This window comes from Molossus molossus, unplaced genomic scaffold (genome assembly GCF_014108415.1).
Source record: "Molossus molossus isolate mMolMol1 unplaced genomic scaffold, mMolMol1.p scaffold_m16_p_14, whole genome shotgun sequence".
Lineage (NCBI taxonomy): Eukaryota > Metazoa > Chordata > Mammalia > Chiroptera > Molossidae > Molossus > Molossus molossus.
This window is the reverse complement of record NW_023425349.1, coordinates 25,965,352-25,988,896: the sequence shown is the minus strand read 5'-3', so window position 1 is coordinate 25,988,896 and position 23,545 is coordinate 25,965,352. Positions and strand designations below refer to the sequence as shown.

Here is a 23,545-nt window from a genome sequence, read left to right as displayed (position 1 = left end):
AAAGGGACACATCAAGTGGCTGCCATCCGCACAACCCAATCAGGCTGAGGATGTAGCCACATGAATGAACCCAAACTGCAACTGAGGTACATGCCCTTAGTGGGAACTGAACCCCGGTCTCCTGGGACCCCAGGCCAACACTCTAACCACTGAGCTAAACCAGCCAGGGCAAGAGAGCAAGTTTTATAGGCTGATATTTATAAGCTGATTCTTTAAAAAGGCAAAGGAACCAGAAAGCCAAACCAACTTTGAAAAAGAACAGCAAGTAAATGATTGAACAATCTCTAATATATCCAGACAATAAAATCTATTGAGCAATAAAAATGAATGAAAGATTGAAGTACACAACTTGGGTGAATTTCAAAGGCCTTCAGCATTCTACATGAACAAGATAGACCCAGATTTTATATACTGTATGATTATAGTTATATGTCATTCTGGAAGACATAAAAATATAGGAACTTGATATAATTAAGACCATGTGGTAAGGGGAAATGATGGATAGATATAGATAGATAGATAAGTGGAATAAAATAGAGAGCCCAGAAAAAGAAAACACATATATATAGTCAGCTGATTTTTGACTGAGGTACAAAGGCACTAGAAAAAGAATAAACTCTTTAACACATGGTAGTGAAACAACTCGACATCCATATACAAAAGAAATCAGTCTTGACCAACACCTCGCACCTTCACAGAATTTAACAAAATGGATTATAGACATGTAAAATGTACAATTAGAAAACTTTTATAACAAAACATAGGAGAAAATATTTGTGACCTAGAGTTAGGCAAAGAGTTCTTGGTAGGGCGAAAAAGCACAATATATAAAATAAAAATGTTGGTAAATTGGACTAAAATGTAAAGTTTTGCTCTATTAAAGGCATTGTTGTATCATTCTGGAAAAGGCTTAGGGAATTTAGGGGAGAAAACTGTTCACATTCTGATTGTGTTACATGACTCTGTATACTTGTCAAAATCATAAAAGCATACAACAATAAAAGTAAATGTTATGGTATGGGTATTTAAACAACATAAATAAAATTCAGCCAAAAAAATATCAAATCAACATTCCTCCAGATCCACCCTAGTGAGGATACCAAGTATCATCCCCATAAAAAGCAAACCTTTTTCAATGTTCAACCTCCCTGTTAATAAAAAATGGATACTTAATTTTAAAAATGCCATTTTACCTCCATATTATATATATGTAAAATTTCTAATAATAGCCACTACTGGCAAAGGTATGATAAAATAGACATAATCAAGTGCAATAAATGGTCATGTGAATCAGTACATCCTTTTTGTATTGAGGTATAACTGACATATAACATTATATTAATTTCAAGTGTACAACATGATTCAATATGATTATATATTACAAAATAATTATCACAATAGGTCTAGTTAATATCCGTCATTACACATAGTCACAAAAATTTTTTCTCTTGTGATGAGAATTTGTAAGATCTACTCTCTTGGCAACTTTCAAATACGCAATACAGTATTATTAACTACAGTCCTATGCTGTAACCTTCCAAAATGTACATCCTTTTTGGAAGGCAATATGGCAATATGTATCAAGAGTCTTAAAAGTGTTCTTACCTCTTGAAAAACTAAAGCTACTTCTAGGAGTCAATCCTCAGGAAATAATAAAAAATTCTGATGAGGATCATTATCTTTTCTGCATTGAAATGCTATCTCCCTCATCCTAGGGACAGACGTGCAGCAGGTCCTAAACAAATGTCGCCCGATTATCTGGAGTCTGCTGACTCCCATAAACATCTGCTTCCAGCCAGAAGCCTAGTCGGAGGAGAAGCCTCTACTGCCTGGGCCTGTTTGGTCAGGGTGCTGCCTTCTGTGTAACAGCATTCAATGACTGTCCACATTCACTGTGAACGACCACGGTGGTGGTTACACCCTAGTGAGTCAGCAAGTGCCCGTAGAGACAGCAGGGGTCTAATCCAGACTGTGCTTCAGGAGAGACAACCCTAGAGAGCCAATGGAACACGATCAAAGAGGCAGGAGAGTCAGTTCAGCAGGAACCAGGGACTGCTGGAAAAGCCAGGGAACTGGGGCTGGGAGGACACTTCAAGATGGAGAAAGACCCTGGCATAGGACACAGGGTCTAGGCCTTATCTCCAGACTCCCCCAGTGATGCTCATGCCCTAGTAACAACCATTCTCCTTAATCTCAGCTAACGTTCCATTAAGTCCCTTGCTCTATTATACGGACACTGCAACTCCATTTCCCTGCTCTGGCTGAGCGTCTGCATGTTTATACAGGGACCCTTCAGTCCTGCTCCCTGGGCTCTTCCTCTGCCCCCAGGCTCCTCCACCCTCCACCCACCCTACCCACCATTTACCCTGTGCACACCTCTCAAACGTCCTCAAAGGATTTAACAGGCACTGTGCAGGATTGCTGGACGGGACCAAGTTATTAAGGAAGCAAGGAATCTTTCCATAAGAGTGTCTGTTAGTTGCAGAACATTAACTTTGTATGCTGACTCTAACAGCAACACTGACCATTCTTAGCATTTATTGAGTAAGCACCCGCCACATGCTAGGTGCTGTGCCAAGTGTTCTACATGCATTTTAAATTATTACAATTTAATTCACACAGCAACACTATGAGGTGAATGCTGGTATTATCATTACTAGCATCCCCATTGTACACATGAGGAATCGAGAGCTAGGAAAGAAATTTTCCCTGGGCAATAGGGCTAATAAGCAAACCAAAGACTTAACTTTAAATTCATTCATTTAATAAGTATTAACAGAGCACCTACCATGAGCAGATACTACTATGCTAGGCAGGGGGCGCTATAGGGTGAACAAGACAGATCCAGCCCCTGACCTCAAGAAATCCATTGTCTCACTGGCCATGGAGAAAGGATTAAAGCCATGATTTCTACATCAAAGCCCAACCATACAATCACGCTTTCTGCCTCTCTCCTACTGGAAACAGTCCCTCTGGGGAAACATGAAGCCCTAGGAGTTCTCAAGCTGAAGTCAGCTGTATACCTGTAGGACCAGGTGTTGACATGGAGTACACGCTATGTAGCAAAGCACTGGACACCTTTCGAAGGCTTTGCTCAAATGCTGGTTTCTCAGTGAGGCCACTCTGACCACCTGCCTCCTATGAACACTGTCAGCCCATCTTTCCCTACTCCCTTTTCCCATCATACTTACCACCTTTATTAAAAAATATATTACTTGCCCTGGCCAGTTTGGCTCAGCAGTTAGAGCAACAGCCTGTGGTTCAGAGAGACCCGGGTTCAGTTCCCTCTAAGGGTACGTACCTTGGTTGCAGTTTGTCCCCGGCCCTGGTTGGGTTGTGTGGGTGGCAGCCACTCGATGTGTCCCTTTCACGTCGATGTTTCGCGCGTGCTCTCTCTCTCTTCCTCTCTCTCCCTCCCACTATATCTGAACAAAAAAATGGAAAAATGTCCTTAGGTGAGGATAAAAATAAATAAATAAATAAATAAATAAATAATAAAAAATATATATTACTTATTTTTTATGCCTATTGGTTGGTATATGTCTCCTCACTCTTTAATATAAGCTCCTCAAGGGCAGAAAATCCTTACCTGTTTTGTTCACTGAGGTATTCCCAGTGCCTACACAGCCTGGCACACAGAATGTACACCGTAGAGATTTTTTTGTGTGAATCAATGAAGGTAAAGATTATGGACAGGGTTAGCCCAGTTGGTGTGGCTCAGTGGATTGACCATTGTCCCATGGACTGACAGGTCCCAGTTTGATTTCTGGCCAGGGCATATGCCTGGGTTTCAGGCTTGATCCCCAGTGGGAGGCATGCAGGAGGCAGCTGATGGATGTTTCTCTCTCTTTTGGTGGGGGGAGGGTATATGTGCCCCTAGCGGAAACCGAACCCGGGACTCTCTGGTCTGCAAGCCAACGCTCCAACTGCTGAGCCAAACTGGCCAGGGTGGATGTTTATCTCTCTCTCTTCCTTTCCCTCTCTCTAAAAAATCAATAAGAACAATAAAAAATATTATGGACAGCTTTGGAAGACAGATGGTACTAATTAGACAGAAGCCAAGACAGGGAAAGAAGAATTGAGCTGAGAACCAAGTTCCCAGTCAGTAGGATGAGAGTTAACCTCTTGGCAGTCAAGAGAGGTGTGTTGCAAGAACTGGAAGGGAGTGGCCAAAGCAATCACAGCCTGGGAACCAGAAGACCCTGCAGGAGGCAGAGTGGCTATGCTTCCCTGTGCTCGGGAGCACATCCGACACGTGACAGTCAGGAAGCCAGGGTGGATCCGGAAGTATATGGCCATCTGTGTTCTACAAGAACCCAGGGAGTCGGGGGGTCAGATGAGCCGTCAGGGGTCAGGGATCAAAGCAGACAAAGGCTGAAGTCCAGGAAGTCTGGGAGGGCAAGATACCCATCCAGTAAAACACAGAGAGGATCCTAATCCCGAGACCAGGATCGTGGGAGCTAGGCTTTCTTTCAAGTTTTCTCCCAGGAGGAGTGCAGCCGTTAGGGCTCCGGGAGTGAGCAGGGAAGAGGGATGTGTGGTTTACTGGTACGCTACAGCTGGAAGGAGCTGATTGTGCGCATCTCCAACTTCAAGTGTAGCGTCTTGTAGCATGTAATTGGCCATGGCTGAAGTATTAACTCCATAGAAATTGACAAATGCTATAAATTAGAGCTCATTTGCTTATTTGTTGGGTAGCTGGTTGTTGAACATTTGCCAGCACACCCCTGGTTTTGATGGAACTACGGCTCTGCTCCAGGCTGGGAGAAGGGGGTAGAACTGCTGTGCGTACTTAGGTCAAAGCACACTCCTTGTGCCCTTGGCTAACTGCAGATAGAGCCGGAAGGCAACTTAAAACCCTTCCCTGGGGCATTCCTATTCTCTATAGAATTCACACAGGGGTTTTTCCTTTTAAACCCGAAGCCGGAGGCTCATTTGAACCCATTTGTTTCTTCATTCAACGAGTACTAATAGAGGACCTACCATGTGCCAGGCTAGCACTAGACCACAGAGGTGACAAGAAAGATATGTTCCTGTCCTCATGAAACTTATTGACTAGCACCGGAGTGCACAATATGGCCTGGGGAACAAATGTGGCTTGTGACCTCTTTCAATACAACAATCCTTAATTCAGGTTAAGCATTTTTTTTTTTTACTTTTTTTTTTTTTTATCCTTACCCGAGGACATTTTTGCATTTATCTTCAGACAGAGCAGGAGGGAGAGAGGGAGGAAGAGAGAGAGAGAAACATGGATGTGAGAGAGACACACTGACTGGTTGCCACCCACATGACCCCAACTGGGGCAGGGGACAAACTGCAACCAAGGTACATGCCCTTAGTGGGAACCGGACCCGGGACGTTCTGGTTCGCAGGCCGACGCAGTACCTGCTGAGCCAAACTGGCCAGGGCGTACATTTTTAAAGAGTCGTGAAGAGGAAGGAAGGGGAAGAGGAGAAGGACGATGGACAAAGACCATGTGTGGCCTGCAAAGCCTAAAATAATTACTATCTGGCCTGTTACCAAAAAAAAGTTTGCCAACCCTAGGTCTAGCAGCTGAGATAAAACTTATTTCTTTATAGCTCCCCTAATAAACCATTAAAAGGAAAACATTTGAGCCAGGACTTAGCCTGAGGAAAGAACCAAGAGTAGAGGAGGCAATGTTGGCAGATACAAGGACTGACGCTGGACGTCTCCTGGGCTACAGTTCATGGTTAGTCAATCAGAAATGTATATTTGCAAATTATTTGGCTGGGTGGGCTGGTGGCTGAGACTGAGGTATAAAAGTTGAGTTCAAGGACCTCTTGAAGTTGGGGGTTAGCGCAAGAACACAGGAAGGAGCAGTCAGAGGCCCTCACTGGAGTAAACAATGGAAGTAGAGAACAATAACAATAGCAAAGGCTTCTAGAAGGCCTGCTGTCTACTGCAGGCTGTTCAGGCACGTTACTCATTACTTGTATTAACACATTTAATCCTCTCAACAGCCCTATGAGCTTGGTCCTATTATTATTCCACTTGACAGACGAAGAAACTGAGGCACAGAGAGGTGTAGTTACTTGGCAACAGTTGCACAGCCAATAAGTACTAAAACCTGATCATCTTATTTTAGGATTCATGTTCTTAACCACTACACTACACTGTCTCTGCCAGACTGGTGGAGGGAAGGAAGGAAAACGGGTGGAAAAGGAGAATGGAAGAATGGGCTGATGAGCAGCATCTGAATCCAAAGGCCGAGCAAGGAAAAGGAGGTGCAGGCCAGTCAGAGACAACAGTGAGCAGCTCCCAAATCCCTTGATATTCACGGCTTTCTTTGTGCCAGGCCCTGTGCCACAGGCAGAGGGCACAGAGGTGAGTCTGACTTGGTCCAGAGGGGAGGCAGTCCCCAGTGAACAGGCTGGATTGAGTCCTCATAGCACTATTAGGACGCAGAAGAGAAGGAGCTCCACCCCAGAGGGAGCTGCATCAGGAAGCTTGGAGCCAGGTGCCAGAGTGGGAGGGAGAGCTTGAGCTGCCCGGTGTCACCTGGATGAACCACCTCCAGAACAGGTCATTTAAAAGGGGCTCAAAAGACAGCTCAAGGAACCACTGGGGAGCCCAACAAACATGGATGTGCCCAAAGAGAGGAATGAAGGCATAGATCCTGATGAAAATGGTGGGTCCAAAGCCCGTTGATTGCTAGAAAAGGGGGTGGGGAGAGGCAGCTGGGGAGCCGAGATCAACCGGAAGAGGTCAGAATGGAGAAAGCAGAGATGGAACAAGGGTATTTAGGCATGTCTGGGTCTTTTTTTTCCCCACTGAATTTATTGGGGTGACATTGGTTAATAAAATTATACAGGTTTCAAGTGTGCAGTTCTAATACATCATCTGTGTATTGTATTGTGTGTCTGGATCTTCATATCACGCTGCCTTCCTTACCTCACAGCGTCATCCCTAACCTGATTTCCTAACGGCTGACTCTCCTCCAGCCTCATGAACTGGAATGTACTGACTTTGGAGCCCCCAGAACTGGGGAAGACAGGTCTAGAGTTAGGCATTTTATGCTAACCCTTCTCCTACTCCCTTTTTGCCAGCCAGCTGACCTTCCCAGGATGAGCTACCGGCCTTCCTCTAAAAGGAACAGGGTGAGGCTCCTTTGCTCACACACATTGCTCTCCAGAAACATTCCATCGGAGCTCACGGCTGCTGGTGACCTGGCTTTGCTGGCACCGCACCCTTCTCCCTCTGGGAAATGAAGTGACTCAGCAGTCATTGAGACCAAGATAACAGTACAAGCTGTCAGTGGTTCTTTGCACGGCAGAGAAATGTCAGGACTGTTCGTTCGGTGTCTGAAAGGAGCTGGAGGTCCTGGGGTTAATGTAGCAGGAAGAAAATGACAGTGTAAACAGTTGCTGGCTGGTCCAACAATTATCAAGCCACCAGGGAGCAACTCTCAATAAAGACTTGTTGACTTTGCTCTAACAATAGAAAAGGTGGCATGCTAACCCACGGTTCTTCCTTCCTGATTTCCAGCATACTGATCAACATGCCTGTGCTGGGCATGCAATTGCTGCCATGGGTTGTATTGGACATACATGGGACTGTTTGCCCAGAGCCCCTCCTCCTGGGAATCCCTCACCTGTCCCCTATCCACACAGCATCTTCTCATGTGGCCTTGTCTTCCCCCACTGGCTTGATAAGTGAGGGCTGGGCACTCAACCCAAGGTGGGCCAATCAGAGCCCTTCCTTGGGATTCTCCCAACTGGAATCAGAGAACTGGTCTCTCTATGGTGGTGGAAGTTGAAAAACGTAAACTTTAGGAGCTCTGAGTAGCTACATGTATAACCGTGTGGAGGGAGGCTGTCTGCAGGAGAGAAGATTAAAGTACAGAGAGCAGCAGAGGTCAGGGAGATGGAAAAGAGTCTAGGCAGCATCCAAGTCTAGGCACCCAGTTGTTCCTGAGCCCAATTGCAACCATGCTTCCTGCAGTTTAGTTATTAAAACTATTATTGGATTCCATGAGCAAGTAAATTTGCATTTTTTGCCTAAGCTACTTCCAGCCTGAGTTTCTTCTACATAGTTATAAACAGTGTTGGGCCCTTAGCGGGAACCGAACCCGGGTCTCTCTGGACCGCAGGCCGACACTCTAACTGCTGAGCCAAACCGGCCAAGGCTGCCCCTCCTTTTGTTCTAGCATCTCTCTAGCTGTCCATTTGCTCAGCCAGTCCAACCAATGTCTACCTGGCTTGTTTCTCTGGATTGCATCTCCTTTCTTCCCTTTTAGCATGTCTTCCCACATTCAAACCCTCCAGCTGGCAACCTAAATTTGCCTCTGCCACTCAGCATCAAGGGGCAAGCCTAGATAAGCATAGTAAATCAGTACATCTTAAATGGTACCCTGTAGACTAAAACTACCATGGGAGGTCAGAGAAGGAAAAAAATCAGTGTGCGGTCTTATAGAACAAATAACCTTGAATTTGGAGAGATAGAAAGAATATTGCAATCTGGAAAAAAAACTAACAAAGACACCTGAAGCAGAAAAGATGTTGGGAACAAGAGGACTGGAGACAAGAAATGAACCTAACTAAAATGAGTATTAACAGAAAGGGCCCAGCACTAGAGCACTGGATAAATCAGAGAGATAAAATGGGGTCAGATTACACAGGGTCTTAACAATAAGGCAGAGGAGGTTAGCTTTGATATTGTGGTATCATGCTATCAACGTAGGTTTTTGATCAGAGAACAGAGGAAAATATTTCTCATGGAGGATGACAGAGAATCCCCCTGGTTTTCAAAAAAAAAAAGAAATAAGGGATAATGCTATTCTCTCTACCAAAAGCATTCTTCATTTTCCTAAAGGATTCATCATTGCTCATTTTGAAACTTTCTGTTGTTGGGGTACTGTTCAATATAGAAATTTAAAAAATATAAACAAGCAAAATAAAACATGAAGGTTATCCCAAAACTTCACAAGCAAAATAAGCATTGTTTATATACATCTTCCCAGAATAGTTATATAAACATGATTTGTGTTATATAAACATGGCTCCTCACTCTTAGCAATATATTCTCCATTGGTTGCTTTGAGTGGTAAATTCCTCTATTATATTTTAAATATCATTTAATTTACAAAAAAAAAATGTATATATATCTTCTAAAGAATTTTATTCCATAGTTCAGATCATCATTTTCCTGACTTTGTTCTACCTGACAGAGATACAAGATACTCTGCCCCAAATGAGGGCTTTATGTTTAGGAGAGGCCACATCCCTCGTTAGAAATAAAGGTCCTTCGCTATCCCCCAATGAAATGATCAAAGCTGAAAGAAGTGTGCTCCAGGAATTACCTTCTCAATGAAAATCCATCAATAAAGGAGTAATTGTAACTGAAATTAATGTATTCAGAAAGAGAGAATTCAAAACACAATCCTGGTCAAAATACCATACACCCAAGGAAATCATCTACTAAAGCCCCACTTTCTGGACAGTGGTGATCACCCCATCATCAGATGAGGCCAGCAGTGGCCATATTGCCACCCACAAAGACATAGAGACCAGAATTCAAGCATCTGTTTGACTATGAATATGGAATGATTAAGACTCCATGAAATTTAATTGAGAGCATTAAAAAACTCTTCTTTCAGGTCCAATCACTCCTTTGCCGGCCTCAAGCAAGCTATTTCCCCTCTCCAAGTCTCAGTCTCTTCATCTATGACATGAAGGAGGCTCTTTAGGACTCTGGGCTACAGTCTCTGAACACACTTGGGGTCCCTTCCAACAATCATACTCACACCCTCCTGGCCTCTTGGTCTCCTGACTCCCACAGCATCACTGAGGACCTCTGCTCCTTTTCTTTGTTGAGGAAGAAATGGTATAAACAAACAATATCATCAAGAGTTGCACATGTGTATACACAAAGCACGAACCAAACAGCAGGAAAACATAGAAAGTAGGTGAAAGGTGACGTTGTTTTGCTGAATGGGTGTCAGAGGTCGGAGCACAAGTCCACAGGGAGGATGAGAGCGCCACTGATGGCAACACTGGCCCTGGAAAGTCTGTTCACGGAACCTCCATCCCAGCAGCCCAGGCTCCAACCCCCGCTGGGTTCTTCTGAGAGGCCTGGGGGCGAGGAAACTCAGGCTTTGTTGCCCTTTTTCCAGGAAAACAAATAGAAGGGATTGTGTGTGCTTTTTACTTTTTTAACTGAGGCTCATCAGAAAGAGATTCTCGTTTTGTGTGCTCTTCGGAGCATGAAGGAATGAACTCCGACCCCTTTCTTCCTGTTGTTGAACAGTATGGGGGAGGCTATAGGGGACTGTATCGGGGACACTTTGCAATGGGCAATAAGATACCTTTGAGTGGTGGCCACTTCTTGAAGTAACCTCCCACGCGTCCTGTAGGCAAAATATCACAATGACAATAAAAACTGAATCAAATTAAGTCTAAGGAAGGCATCGAGCTGATTTCCCGGCTGAACCTGAGGCCAGGTCCTCTGTTCTGGAACCGTAGGTTTCCTCACAGGCTGCACTGCCGTGACCCACCCACCCTCGCACTTGAGAGAAGACGACTAATTCAACTGCAAACTAACTGCTGGTGCAGAGCCTGAGGCCTAGTGTTCTGTGGTCCTGTGTCTCTCTCCGTAGAGGTTATCACCTGAACCTACTGCAAGATTAGCTGGTTCTGTCTTCATAATATCCTCATGTCTGCTTCAGAGAGAATTTCTCATGCTAATGCCGCTTGTAGTGCCTAAAGCGGAGAACGGGTCTTCCCCGAAGCCTGAAGCAGCTGAAGAGCTCTTCTTGTATCGGCTAGCTGGGAAACACCTGAACTTTAACAGAATTCATTCTCTGACCTCACCTCACCTGGTATGGGGGTTGTAAGGAAGGAGATATATAGCTCCCACCCAGCTGTAATCACCAGACGGAGGTAGAGAGGCCAACCCAGCCTGGCACACCCAGGACTCCCCCAGTTTTAGTGCTAAAAGTCTTATGTCCCAGGAAACCCCAAAGTGCCAGACAAACCAGGACATCGGTCACCCTACATTTCTACCGTAAGAGTTTACCAACTGCTGAATACCAATTTAGCTCGAGTTAGTGTAAAACATCATTTCTCTTAAAATAGCTTCTACAGGCTTACATGTCCAAAAGAACTAAAGGGAAAAAGATCTAGAGCCTTCCTTCTCACAGTGTGGCTCAGAGACCAAGGGCACCTACACCCCACAGGGACTTGTCATAAAGTCAGAGTCTCAGGCCCTACCTCACAGACACAATGTAGCAAGGCCTCCAAGTGAGACCTTGCTCAGGGCTCCATGCACCACAAAGTCTGAGGTACACCGGCCTAGAGAAACATATCTCAGAGGGTGACTTTTAGCTGGGTCTCAAGGTCATTAGGAGAGAGTCAGCAGAGTGAGCGCCGAGGCACAGAAGACGGCAACGTGTTCACTCGCAGGAGCCATTTGTTGGTTCGGGGTGTGAAGGATGGGGAGAACCTGGGGAAGACAGGTGGGGGAAATCCGCGCAAGCCCTTGGACATCAGACGGCAGCAGTAGCCTTGCATCTTCCCTGCTCTCTCTCTTCTCAGAGCTCAGTCAGCTAGTCAACTCTATCTTACTTTCTGAAAGCTGGAGTCCCACCTCCCCGCTGGCCTAGCAGGCAACAGCCGGACTGCACAGTGCTAGTTAAGAGGGGTGCAGCAGGCCCAGGGAAAGCCTCCCCCAGGGCTGCATTCCGGTTCAAGCTCTTCTCCCCAGGGACTTTTGAAGGGTCAGAGCCCAGTATCTCTGGCTTAAGGAACTCAGTCTCTGATGGGAAAGGCACATGAGATAGCCAACTATTGGATGCATATCGAGCATCTCTATTTCAAAATGAAAATTGATGCCCAGCCGGTGTGGCTCAGTGGTTGAGCATTGACCCATGCACCAAGAGGTCACCAGTTCGATTCCCAGTAGGGGCACACGCCCAGGTTGTGGGCCCAATCCCCAGTGGGGGGGCATGAAGGAGGCAGCCAATCGATGTTCTCTCTCATCAATGTTTCTATCTCTCTCTCCCTCTCTCTTCCTCTCTCTCTAAAATCAATAAAGAAAAAAAGAATTTTTTTTAAAGTTTCACATTCCTAACTCTCTTACAGTTAGGTCTTTTTAAAAAAAAGAAAAGTTAGCAAAATGAAGAAAAATGAGCAGTCTGGAGCAGTATCTCTTTCATTCTGAGACATAACAAGGAGCACTGGTTACTTAACCATTTTGTGCCTTGGTTTCCTAAACCACACAGTAGGAATAAGCCTTGAACCAATCTCACAGGTTGTAAGGATTCAGAGAATTAAGATCTGCAAAGCTCTTAGAACAGTGCCTAGATCCTACCAGGAGCTCCTAGAAGGTACTGCCTTGAATTAAACAATTGCCTTTGTCTTAATGTGTGAGTTGAAGATATGACTTGCTGCAGGGGGAGCTGAGGTGTGGCAGCCAGTCTCCAAGTCGGCCCAAAGGGCTGTCTTCATAGATGTTGGCATTTGTAAATATTCTTTGCTACTTAACATTGTCATCACAGGTTGAACTGAAACTTACTGTGTGTATTGGTCTGGGGATGATCAGAGAAGCAGAATCATGGTGATAAAGAAAAGATTTGTTACAGCAGTTAGACTTTAAGCTAAAATGGCATAGTACAAAGCCACCACACTGTGTATTCCTAGAACGGCTGGTCAATTTTGAGTTCACCAAGAAAACTTATTCCATATACTGAAGCCCAGGAGTGCTCTCTAGGAAGGCTTTCCTTTAGTCCCTCCCTCCTGGGGTATACCACAGGCCGCCCTTTGCACACATCTCTATTAGAACCCATATAACTCGTGTTCCAACTATTTGTGTCTGGCCCCGCCCTGGACTCTGTAAGCCTCTTTGAGCCAGAAGCTATGTTTCATCATTTTGCACCTCCAGCTCCTGGCATGGCTCCTATCATGTGCAAGTTCCGATCATGCAAATCACTGCTATTTTAACATCTTTGATCCACACAAAGAATTTCAGAGTATTAGGAGGCACTGGTCAAATCTTTGCCAAATGAACGAACACAGCACAACCAACTACCCACAAATTCTGGTGAAGAATCAAAGAAAGAAAGTGCTTTGGGTTTTTGCGAGGCCTCAGGCTCCTTATTACATACCTCAATTATCTTTGCACTCTTGAATGTGGAGCTGCCCGTGCGTGATCTTCAACAGGGCACACACACAGATTTTGTACCATTTTCATGCTTCTGAAGCCTGGCAGTGTCTCCACACAGAAGATGAGTGATTCTCCAAGGGGTCAAATGCACAGTTTTCTGTACCATTTTAGTGTTTTCGGAGGCTGGCAGTATCTCCAAATAGTTGATAAATGGCCGACTGGGAGATGGATGAGATTCACTTCTCAGATGGCAAGTGTCCAAGATGGCTCAGAAAGCAGTTGGCAAACTCCACTTGACTTTCAGTCCCAGCGTCATGGGATGGGAAGGAGCCTCAGAGGTCACAGATCTCACCCATATATCACTTGGAACTGAAAATTAACAGATGCAAAATAACTTTTTTAAAACAATCAAGACAGGCTGGTGACCGAGACTTTAAAAAAGGAAAGGAAAGCAGGAAAGGAAGCTGGTGCGTGTTTAGCGCTAGGCAGGTGCACCTGCCAAACACAGCCTTTGGCTTCGCTTCATCCAGCTGTGAGAGGTAAAAACTGTGAGCTTTGTCAGGGCCCCGTCACCAAATGAACCCAGAGGTCACCATTTGAAGTTGCAGAGAGGCCTGAGTTGGTGGGTCAGGGAGAGGTGGTTTTGAACCTTCAGAAAGGACAAAGCTCCAGAGAAATGTTGTGCAGGCAGATGTGCTCCTGCCTGGGCCCAGCCTGGCGACTCCACGGGTTCTGGCCCTCCTCTTCCTTCCCTCTTCCTGTTCCTTAGTCCCCAGCTCCTCCTGACCATCCCTGCCCTCTGATCTTATTATCTGATGCCCCAGCTCTGGACCTCCTTCCTGGCCGCTGCTTCTCAGGCCTGGCCTGGTTACAGGGACAGGGAAAGTGAGCTAAGAGGAGCTGGCTGCCTTAGACAGGCTATGTCACTCCAAATTCACAACACAGTGCTGAGAGGGGAGGATTACTAGCCTTCTTTTAAAGAGGACAATAAATTAGGTAATCTGCCTCAAGTCACAGAGCTGCTAAAGGATGAAAAAGAATAAAAACCCAGGTGTTTCACACTCCAAGGCCATACTCTTCCCACTAGACCACATTGTCTCTCTCCGTGCTTCCTTTCCTAGAGTCTCCTTCGCATGTCCCCACCCTCATTTCATTCTAACTGCTTCAACCTACAACTTATCTCTTCATCTCCAGCATCTTCCACCACTCAAACTCCAGCCAACTCACAATATTTTCTGACAGAAGAGCTGCCCGTCATTTGTAATCCACAAATTCAGTGGAAGCGCCCCGAATCACACTTCACCTGCTTCCACACGTCCCCATGTCCCCACAGGAAGGGTCCAAATATGTCATCATGGCATAAATGCCATTCACAATGTAACCCCTTCTGGTCTCTCTGGCCTGACCTCTCATCTGACCCTTCTGTCTTCTTTTTAAACCAGGTTTCAACTACAATCAATCTGTCCCCAAGCAAGCCTACTCTAAGACCAAGTAGCGAACAGGTTGGCCTACAGTACTTATTGTAATAAGATAGAGAGCTTTGCATTATCTTGGCATCTGGTACTAGAATTTCTCTTCGGGTAGAACCACCTTTACTGAAAGAATTTCTTAATAACCCTCATTGGTACAGAAGTTGAGGTTCTAGCATTCTAAGTATGGGTAGTTTTCGGGTTGGGTTCTCAAGAAGTAGATGCTGAGATGGAGTTCAGGGTGCAAGATGTTTATTAGGACAACCTAAATGTACATCAACTGATAAATGGATAAACAAAATATATCTATATACTACATTCCAGAAGAGTATTCATCCCCATAAAAGAATAAAGTACTGATGCTTTGAAACCATTATACTATGTAAAAGAAGCCGACCACAAAAGGCCACATATTGTGTGATCCATGTATCTAAAACTTCCAGAATAGTCAAATCTATACAAACAGAAAGTACATTAATGATGACCGGAGGTCAGGGGAGGAGTTAATGGGGAGCTCCTGCTAACAGGTATGGAGTTTCTTTCCGAGGTCATGAAAATGCTCTGGAATTAGATAGTGGTGACAGTTGCACAACTTTGTGAATATACTAAAAACCACTGAGTTGTACATTTTAAAGGGATGAGTTTTATGGTCTGTAAATTATCTCTCAGTAAAATTATTTATTTAAAATCTTTATTGTTGAATGTAAAATGTATTACAGATGTTCCTCATTTTTTCCCCATTGAACCCCTCCTCCCCACTCCCGCCCCCCTCATGCCTTTTCCTACACTATTGTCTGTGTCCATTGGTTATGCATATAAGTTCTTTGGTTTCTGTGCATCCTTCATTTCTGACTGTTCCTTTATTATGCTCTTGAGGCCCTCCCTAAGTTCACTGAGGTTCTCACTAAGTTCATTGAGCATCCTTATAAGCAGTATTTTGAACTCAGCATCTGTTAGGTTGCTTATCTCCCTTTCGCTTAGTTCTTTTATTGGGGTTTTGTTCTGTTCTTTCATTTGGGACCTGTTTCTTTGTCTCCTCATTTTGGCTGCCTCCCTGTGTTTGTTTCAGTGTATTACTTAACGAGAGGTATGGGACTAGCTGAGACCAGATGCTGCTCGTTTGAAAGAATTTAGGAAAAACCTGAAGCAGGATCCAAGACAGGCCAATCCTACGGTTAAGCAAGTGGCAACAGCTTGGGTGGGCCTGAAAGTTGGGTGGGGCGGGGCCTCAGGGAGTCACCAGGGCGGGGCTACCAGTGTGAGCCAGGTTGCTGGAGTCCCAGATATGGCGACTATCTGCCGCCCCAGGGAAGGGCTCACCAAAGGAACAAAGGCCTCTGACAGCACGTTTGTCCAGAGAAAGCCCCCTCTCCAGCCCTCGCTCCAGTGCCAAACAGCTCAGTTCTTCCCTGTATGTCTCTGGCGCCCCTCGAGCTGCCTACCCTCCGAGCTTAGAGGAAGAGAGTCCGGTAAGTCCGTGCGCGGGCCCTTTAAGGAGCTGCCTGGGGCTCCAGCCGCTTCAGCCTCCCTGAGCCTCAGTTCCCGCTGGTTTTTCCAGCCAGAAGTGATGGGGATTCTCTTCCTGGCACTGGAACCTGAGCGGGGCACCTGGTGTGGGACGGGGACCCCTCAGTCCTCAGGAAGGACCTTCCCAGCCGAGGTGTCCTCCTGATTTTTATCCGCCACACGTGGGTGTGGGACCAGCCCGTCCCCTCCGCCCTCCTACAGTCTGCATGTGGCTGCTGCTTTAATTCCGTAGTTGTAGGACTTCCATTCAGCTCAATTTCAGGCGGTTTTGAAAGATGGTTGTTCTGTAGTTTAGCTGTAACTTTGATGTGGTTGTGGGAGGACGCGATACCGCATTTACCTACCCGCCATCTTGACCGGAAGTCTCAGTAAAGTTTTTTAAAAAGAGAACATTTTTTAAAGAGTGTTTATTAGAGATCAATACTTATGAAAGAAAGGCGGGGGAAGCAGAATTGGTCAGAGGAAGATCTCACCTGGGGGCAAGCCCAAGGAAGCCTCTGCTAGCCAGGCTGGGAGCAGCGTGTCTCACAGGAGGCTGAAATGGCTCAGCCTTCATATCTCCACCTCACTCAGTCACTGGATGTGGGTCACTCTGGAAGGGTGACCTCGGGCGAGGTGGCAGCCTGCTGCTGAAGCAGACTCTGAAAGGGGCTGACAGTGGGACTCTATGTGCTGACTCCCTGAAGATTGGCAACACATTCGTCTTAGAAGGGGGCTGGGTATAAACTACTGGGGTCTGGCCAGTAGGGAAGGAAGGTGGCAGTTGCTCCAGGAAGGAAAGAGAAGTTGGAAGAAGACAAAGGAGCAAGTGAAACAGAGCCAGGGAGATGGCAGAAAGCTGTGCAGTATGTGAGGGGATCCCACATTATAACTGCTCACAGCTTCATTAACCTAAGGCACAAAGTATAAGGCCTTAACTTTTTGTTGGATAAGAAATTCTGAAAGAATACATATACCCCTATGTTCATAGCAGCACTATTTACAATAGCTAAAATCTGGAAACAGCCCAAGTGTCCATCAGTAGATAAATGGATAAAAAAGCTGTGGTACATTAATACAATGGAGTACTATGCAACTGTAAAAAAGAAAGATCTCATATCCTTTGAGACGACATGGAGGGACCTGGAGAGCATTATGCTAAGCGAAATAAGCCAATCAGAGAAAGATAAATACCACATGGTCTAATTTATCTGTGGAATATAATGAACAAAATAAATTGATGGCCCTGGCCAGTTTGGCTCAGCGGTTACAGCATCAGCCTGCGGCCCAGAGAGACCCGGGTTCGGTTCCCGCTAAGGGCACGTACCTCGGTTGCAGTTCGTCCCCGGCCCTGGTTGGGTAGTGCGAAAGGCAACCAATCGATGTGTCCCTTTCACATCGATGTCTCTCTCTCTCTCTCTCTCTCTCGCTCTCTCTCTCTCTCTCTCTCTCTCTCAGTCTTTCTGAACAGAAAATGGAAAAATGTCCTCAGGTGAGGATAAAAATTAAATAAACAAATAAATATAAACTGATGGACAAATAGACCCAGAGACATAGAAAGGAGTACAGTTCAGACTGACAAACCTCAGAGGAGTGGTACAGGGGGAGGGAAGAGATAAACCAAAGAACTTATATGCATGTATGTGTAACCATGGACATAGACAACAATGCTGGCAGGGAGTGGGGGCCGGATCGGGAGGAGGGTGTCCAGGGGAGAAAAAGGAGAAAATTTGTAATAAAAATAAATTAATTAATAAAAAATAAATAAAATGCAAACCAAAATAAAAGAAAGAAATTCTATTCTAACACTCTACTATTTTTACCCTTAGGTTCTCATTTCTCCCAGAGCCTCAGATAAACTGAAGCATTTATTCAACTAAATTTCTTTAAACATTTTGTAGGAGAGAAAAGCATCTCTTTCTCCTTCTCTTTACAAACTTGATAAAAGACATTAACATTAATGTATAATTTATGAATTAGAGTCAACACTAAGCTTAAAATCTATGAACAATGATGAAAGGAAAAATGAGAGGATGTCTACCCCATAACCAAGCTGGACTTAGGTGTTTGGTCTACTGGCTTTTCATAAAAAGCACATCTGGAAAAGCCACAAGAAAGACTATTTCACCAATTGTTTCTGGTTAAGACAAGAACAATGGAAAAACGAGCAAGGATAAATGTAAACCCAGATATCTAATAATAACAATGTGCTTTTGCAAAGGTACTTTCCATATATCATTTCATTTAGCCCTCTCAATAACTCCCTAAAGTAGCGAAGATCACAATTATTGCTATAATCAGCATTTTATTGTGGGGTCAGCTAATGTTCAGAGTTTAAGTGATTGGCTCAAGGTCACATAACAACCAAGCAAGAGTACTAAGACTTGTACCCAGAGCTAGTGACTCCACACGCTATACTCTTTGCAGGACTATACCATCTGCAGCACGGCTGTTACCACCTCCCTACCCTCTGTGGACAGAGAGACACCTGCTCAGCAGTTCAAATGCATTTCCCATGAGGCAACAGCCATTTGAGAACTAACTTCTTAGAGGAAGTTTTTCATTAATTAGTACGGCTTTCAGCCAACTACCGAAGGAACAAAACTACCTTCTAATATACCCCAGAGATACAAGAACTCCATGTATATAGTCTTGAAAAAGTTAATCAGTGAAACTCCAGATAGGCAACCAGTGACCATTTTTAACTCCAGCTGTGGCAGCAGGAGGAATTTTAGATAGCAAGATAGAGAAAGAAATTAATGACAAAGGGCTTCCATAGAACAGAGCAGCATCAGCCCAGGAGTTTTCCTTCCTAACAAAAGTCACTATAACAACACTGGGAAATCCAAGGCACTCATGGGTGGTGACGGTGAACATATTTACATAACTGGGCAAATACATCCAGCATTGATATGGACTGTGCAATTAGCAGTAAAGAAGAGACAAGATTCCTTATACAAAATATATGTTTGAGAAACTGTTTGTCAACTAAGTTCAATGGATTTTTTTACTACAAGACTTCCCAAGAGGTGAATAGCTTATCAACAACTTTAAAAAAAGGTGAATTTGTGCCACAAAACACAGTTGGTGTCATTTGTAGCAGTTGGAGAGAGACTGATTACACTGAACAACTAGTTCAGGTATGACAAGTACATGGCTTGTTTGCCCTCATTCTTCACCCTGCCCCCATGGCAGGCATGACTAGTCACAGCACTCTTTGCCATGATATAGGTTCATAATCTTTAAAGCCACACTCCAAGCCCTGGTCGGTTTGGCTGAGCGGTTAGAGCATTGACCCACGGACCAGAGAGTCTTGGGTTTGATTCCAGTGAAGGGCACATACCTTGGTTGTAGTTTGGTCCCCAGCCCTGGTCGGGGTTGTGCCAAAGGCAACTAACTGATGTGTCTTTTTCATATCGATGTTTCTCTCTCTCTCTCTCTCTCTCTCTCTCTCTCTCTCTCTCTCTCTCTCTTTCCTCCTCTCATCTATCTGAAGATAAATGGAAAAATATCCTCAGGTGAGGATTAAAAAAACAAAAAAAAAAAAAAAAAACACCACACACTCCAAGAAGCTACTACCCGTTCGTTAGTCATAAATGCATTGTCAGCCATGAAATGTAAAAGTTGGACATACAGCAGCACAGGATGAAGAAACAGACTAGATATTCCTCAGGGTGCAACAGATGGAAAGGGTCCAGACCAGGAAAACCTACTAGTAAATTCTCACAGGAAGAACTAAGGGCTGGGACCATATCCCATTTGTCATTGTATCCTCGGCACCTAACATAGTGCCTGACATGGTAGACTGGATATGTTTAGTGGATTAATGAGTTAACATCAAAATCACATGGTCGTGATTATTATACATAGTCCATATTTACTATATATGTATATTAGCCATTAGAAAAAATATATATAATTGTTTCCTATTATGGGTTCAGTTTCTTTCTGAGCTATTTTTTTTTTATATTGAATTTACTGGGGTGACATTGGTTAATGAAATTATATAGGTTTCAGGTGTAGAGCAATGTTTTAAAGAAGCACCAGGAATCACTAATGGGCCTTGGTTTGAATTTCAAATCTCCACTTACTTGCTATATAACTTTGAGAAAATTACTTGACCTCTCCAACCTTCAGTGTCTTCAATACAAAGAGAACAATGGTATGTACTTTGTAGGGTTGTTATGAGGATTGGGGATTTATTCTGCAAAGCACATAATATAATTCTTGGTTCTTTTTCAACTTACACCTCTCCTTGTTTCCAAAAAGATTTAAAGTGGCTTAAAAAGTTACCTACACCCTGGTTGGTTTGGCTCAGTGGTTAGAGCATCAGTCCTCAGACTGAAGGGTCACAGGTTTCATTTCCGGTCAAGGGCACATACCTGGATTGCAGGTTTGATCCCTGGTTGGGGTTGTGCAGGAGACTATCACTACATATAGATAGATAGATAGATAGATAGATAGATAGATAGATAGATAGATAGATAGATAGATATAGATATATATTCCTCCCTCCCTCCCTTCAGCTGTATCTATAAGTCAATGGAAAAGTATCCTTAGGTGAGGATCAACAAAAATAAATAAATAAAGCCCTGGCCGGTTTGGCTCAGCGGTTAGAGCGTCTGCCTGTGGTCCAGAGAGACCCGGGTTCGGTTCCCGCTAAGGGCGTGTACCTTGGTTGCAGTTTGTCCCCGGCCCTGGTCGGTCGTGCGGGTGTCAGCCACTCAATGTGTTCCTTTCACATCGATGTTTCTCTCTCTCTCTCTGTTCCTCTCTCTCCCTCCCACTCTACCTGAACAAAAAATGGGAAAATATCCTCTGGTGAGGATAAAAATAAATAAATAAATAAATAAATGAATAAATAAATAAATAAATAGTTACCTACAATGAATAAATAAATCTAAAAGAGGTGAAAATTTCAGAGCAAAGGTCATAATAAAAAACAGAGTAAACAAGGAGTTAGTTACAGTATCTTGCACACAGTAGGAATAAAATAAAGTAGTGGTGGTGCCATATGGTGATAATAGTTTATACTAATAACATTAGTTGTCACCATCTCTGGCTGGGGAAGTCCATTCATCCTTCAAATTCCCATCTAGGGACTGGCCCTTCCAGACAGTAAGCATAGTGTCAAAAACGCAAAAAATTAAAACATTGTGGTAATGGTACATAAATAGACAGACCAGTGGAACAGAACAGAATGTCCATAAGAGGTTTTAGTATATGATAATGTTGCGAGACTTTGAAAATCTCAGATACAGATGTAGAAATTAAAGCAATGCAAAGTTAAACAACTTTCCAAGCTCACCCATCTAGTAAATTCTACAACTGGAATTTGAATGCAGGCATTCTGATTCCAGAGTCCATTTTATTAACCACTAAATGATAACATTGAGTCAAAAAAGCAAAGTGCATACCAAGAAGTATAATATGCTACCTTTGGGGTAAAAGGAAAGGAGAAAGAAAGAAGTTTATGTTTGCACACATATGCATACAGAAATTCTGGAAGGGCACACAAAAAAACTAATAGCAGCAGTAACCTTTGGGGAACACAGGGATGGGCAGAAGTGGGGCTGGGGGAGGTATATAGTATATTTATGAAATTATTTTATTATTATTGTTTTAAACCAAGCTCTGGCCAGTTTTATTAAAGAAACATTTCACATGATTTATTTTTCACCAGTCTGTTCTGGCATGCTTCTAATATCAGAATCACCTGGGTCAATGATAGCCAGTGTGCATACTCCAGTGTTTTCCACACACTGTGCCCAATTCACCATTATTGCCACTGTAGTGATGGACACCAGTCTTGGCCAACATGGCATAGTGCTCTATTTCAGATTTCCTCAAGGCTGGACAGTGGTTGGCGAGGATGATCAGTTTCCCTTTGCCTTGTCTAATCATCTTCAGCTTCTGCTTGTACCCCAGCACGTACGTTCCACTTTTCATAACCAGTTGGAGTCTAGAGTTGATCAACTCTAGTGACTTTTTCATCTTCTTTGCAGCTATCATCTTTCTGCCTTAGGTGTGGGACGGTCCCCAACCAAGAGCAGCCGCCAAGATGGCCCAATAGTGAGAAAGGATATTTATGAAATCATTTAAAAATATATGCATATATATGAACTATATGAATGTATAACCTGGTCCAAAATTAAAATAAATACAAAAACAAAGAAAATTCTCTCCTTGGGCAAGCCTTTTCTGACTCCCCTCCCCAGCACAGTAAGCCCATCCCTCTTTTATGCTCTCTTACCACCTGTGCCTACACTTTTTTCTGGTTACACTTCCCTGGTTGCATCATGTTGCACTGCCCTCATTTTCGCTCCACGGCCCTGCTCACCTCGCCCCCCGCCCAGCTGTGAGCTGTTGGAAGGCAGGGCCGTCTTTCCTTCCAGATCCCCAGCTCAGAGTGCAGTCCCTGCTGGGTGCTGAGTGGCCAGTGCACGGGGAAGTGGAACTGGGAAGACAGAGAAGTGGAGCAGATCAGCCCAGTCTGCGGAATTAGCCTGGTGGAAACGGGGAATCAACTGGGGCCTTCATGTAACAATGGCAACTTGAAGAGGAAGTGAGAAGAGAGGAAAATACAACAATCTTTGCAGAAAAAAGTATATCCAACCCAGCTAAGGCAAAGGGGTGAAAGGGGCACTGTGGATCGGGGCTAAATGGGGAAAATGAGGAAGGAGAACCCCCTAGCTGGAGAAGAGGTGAGAGCTGAGACTGACCCTAGAAGATCAGGAAATGAAACACAAGGCTGAGACCACAGAAGCAAAACTGAGATTCCAGAAGTGACGACTCCCAGCCACCAGAGATTCAGGTGTAAACTCTCTGCCCCCCTGATGACTGGAAACAGGTCAGAGGACATGGAAAGACTGGCACTGGAGGAGACTCTCAGCTTGTGTGTATCAACCACACCTTTGGTCTGTTGCTTTCTGTCCATTTAAACTTTCTGTTCAAATACTCATTTGAGGGCTGAAGGGAGGTCCCCAATGGGTCAGGGATATGTTTTCCCCAGCAGAATCCCAGATCCCATGGGCAAGGAAACTGGCCTGCTCCAGTGAGACCACACACACCACCCCTTCCCACCCCCCTGAAAAACTGGGCTTCTGTTGATAACTGTGCATATCCTTATACTATGATCCGCAGGGATGTATTTTGTCATTTGATTGTGTTAATCGTCAAAACTGCACAAATTTGCCCTGGCCGGTTTGGCTCAGTGGTTAGAAAGTTGGCCCGCAGTCCAGAGAGACCCAGGTTCGGTTCCCGCTAAGGGCACGCACCTTGGTTGCAGTTTGTCCCCCGCCCTGGTTGGGTTGTGCAGATGGCAACCACTTGATGTGTCCCTTTCACGTTGACGTTTCTCTCTCCCTCTCCCTCCCTCCCACTCTATCTGAACAAAAAAAAAATGGAAAAATGTCCTCGGGTGAGGAGTAAAAAAAACAAAAACTGCACAA

At 44.4% G+C, this 23,545-nt stretch overlaps 1 pseudogene; it reads right to left on the bottom strand.

Moving 5' to 3' along the window:
• Positions 1 to 21,763: 21,763 nt before the first annotated feature.
• Positions 21,764 to 22,106, bottom strand: LOC118630240 (annotated as a pseudogene).
• Positions 22,107 to 23,545: the final 1,439 nt, after the last annotated feature.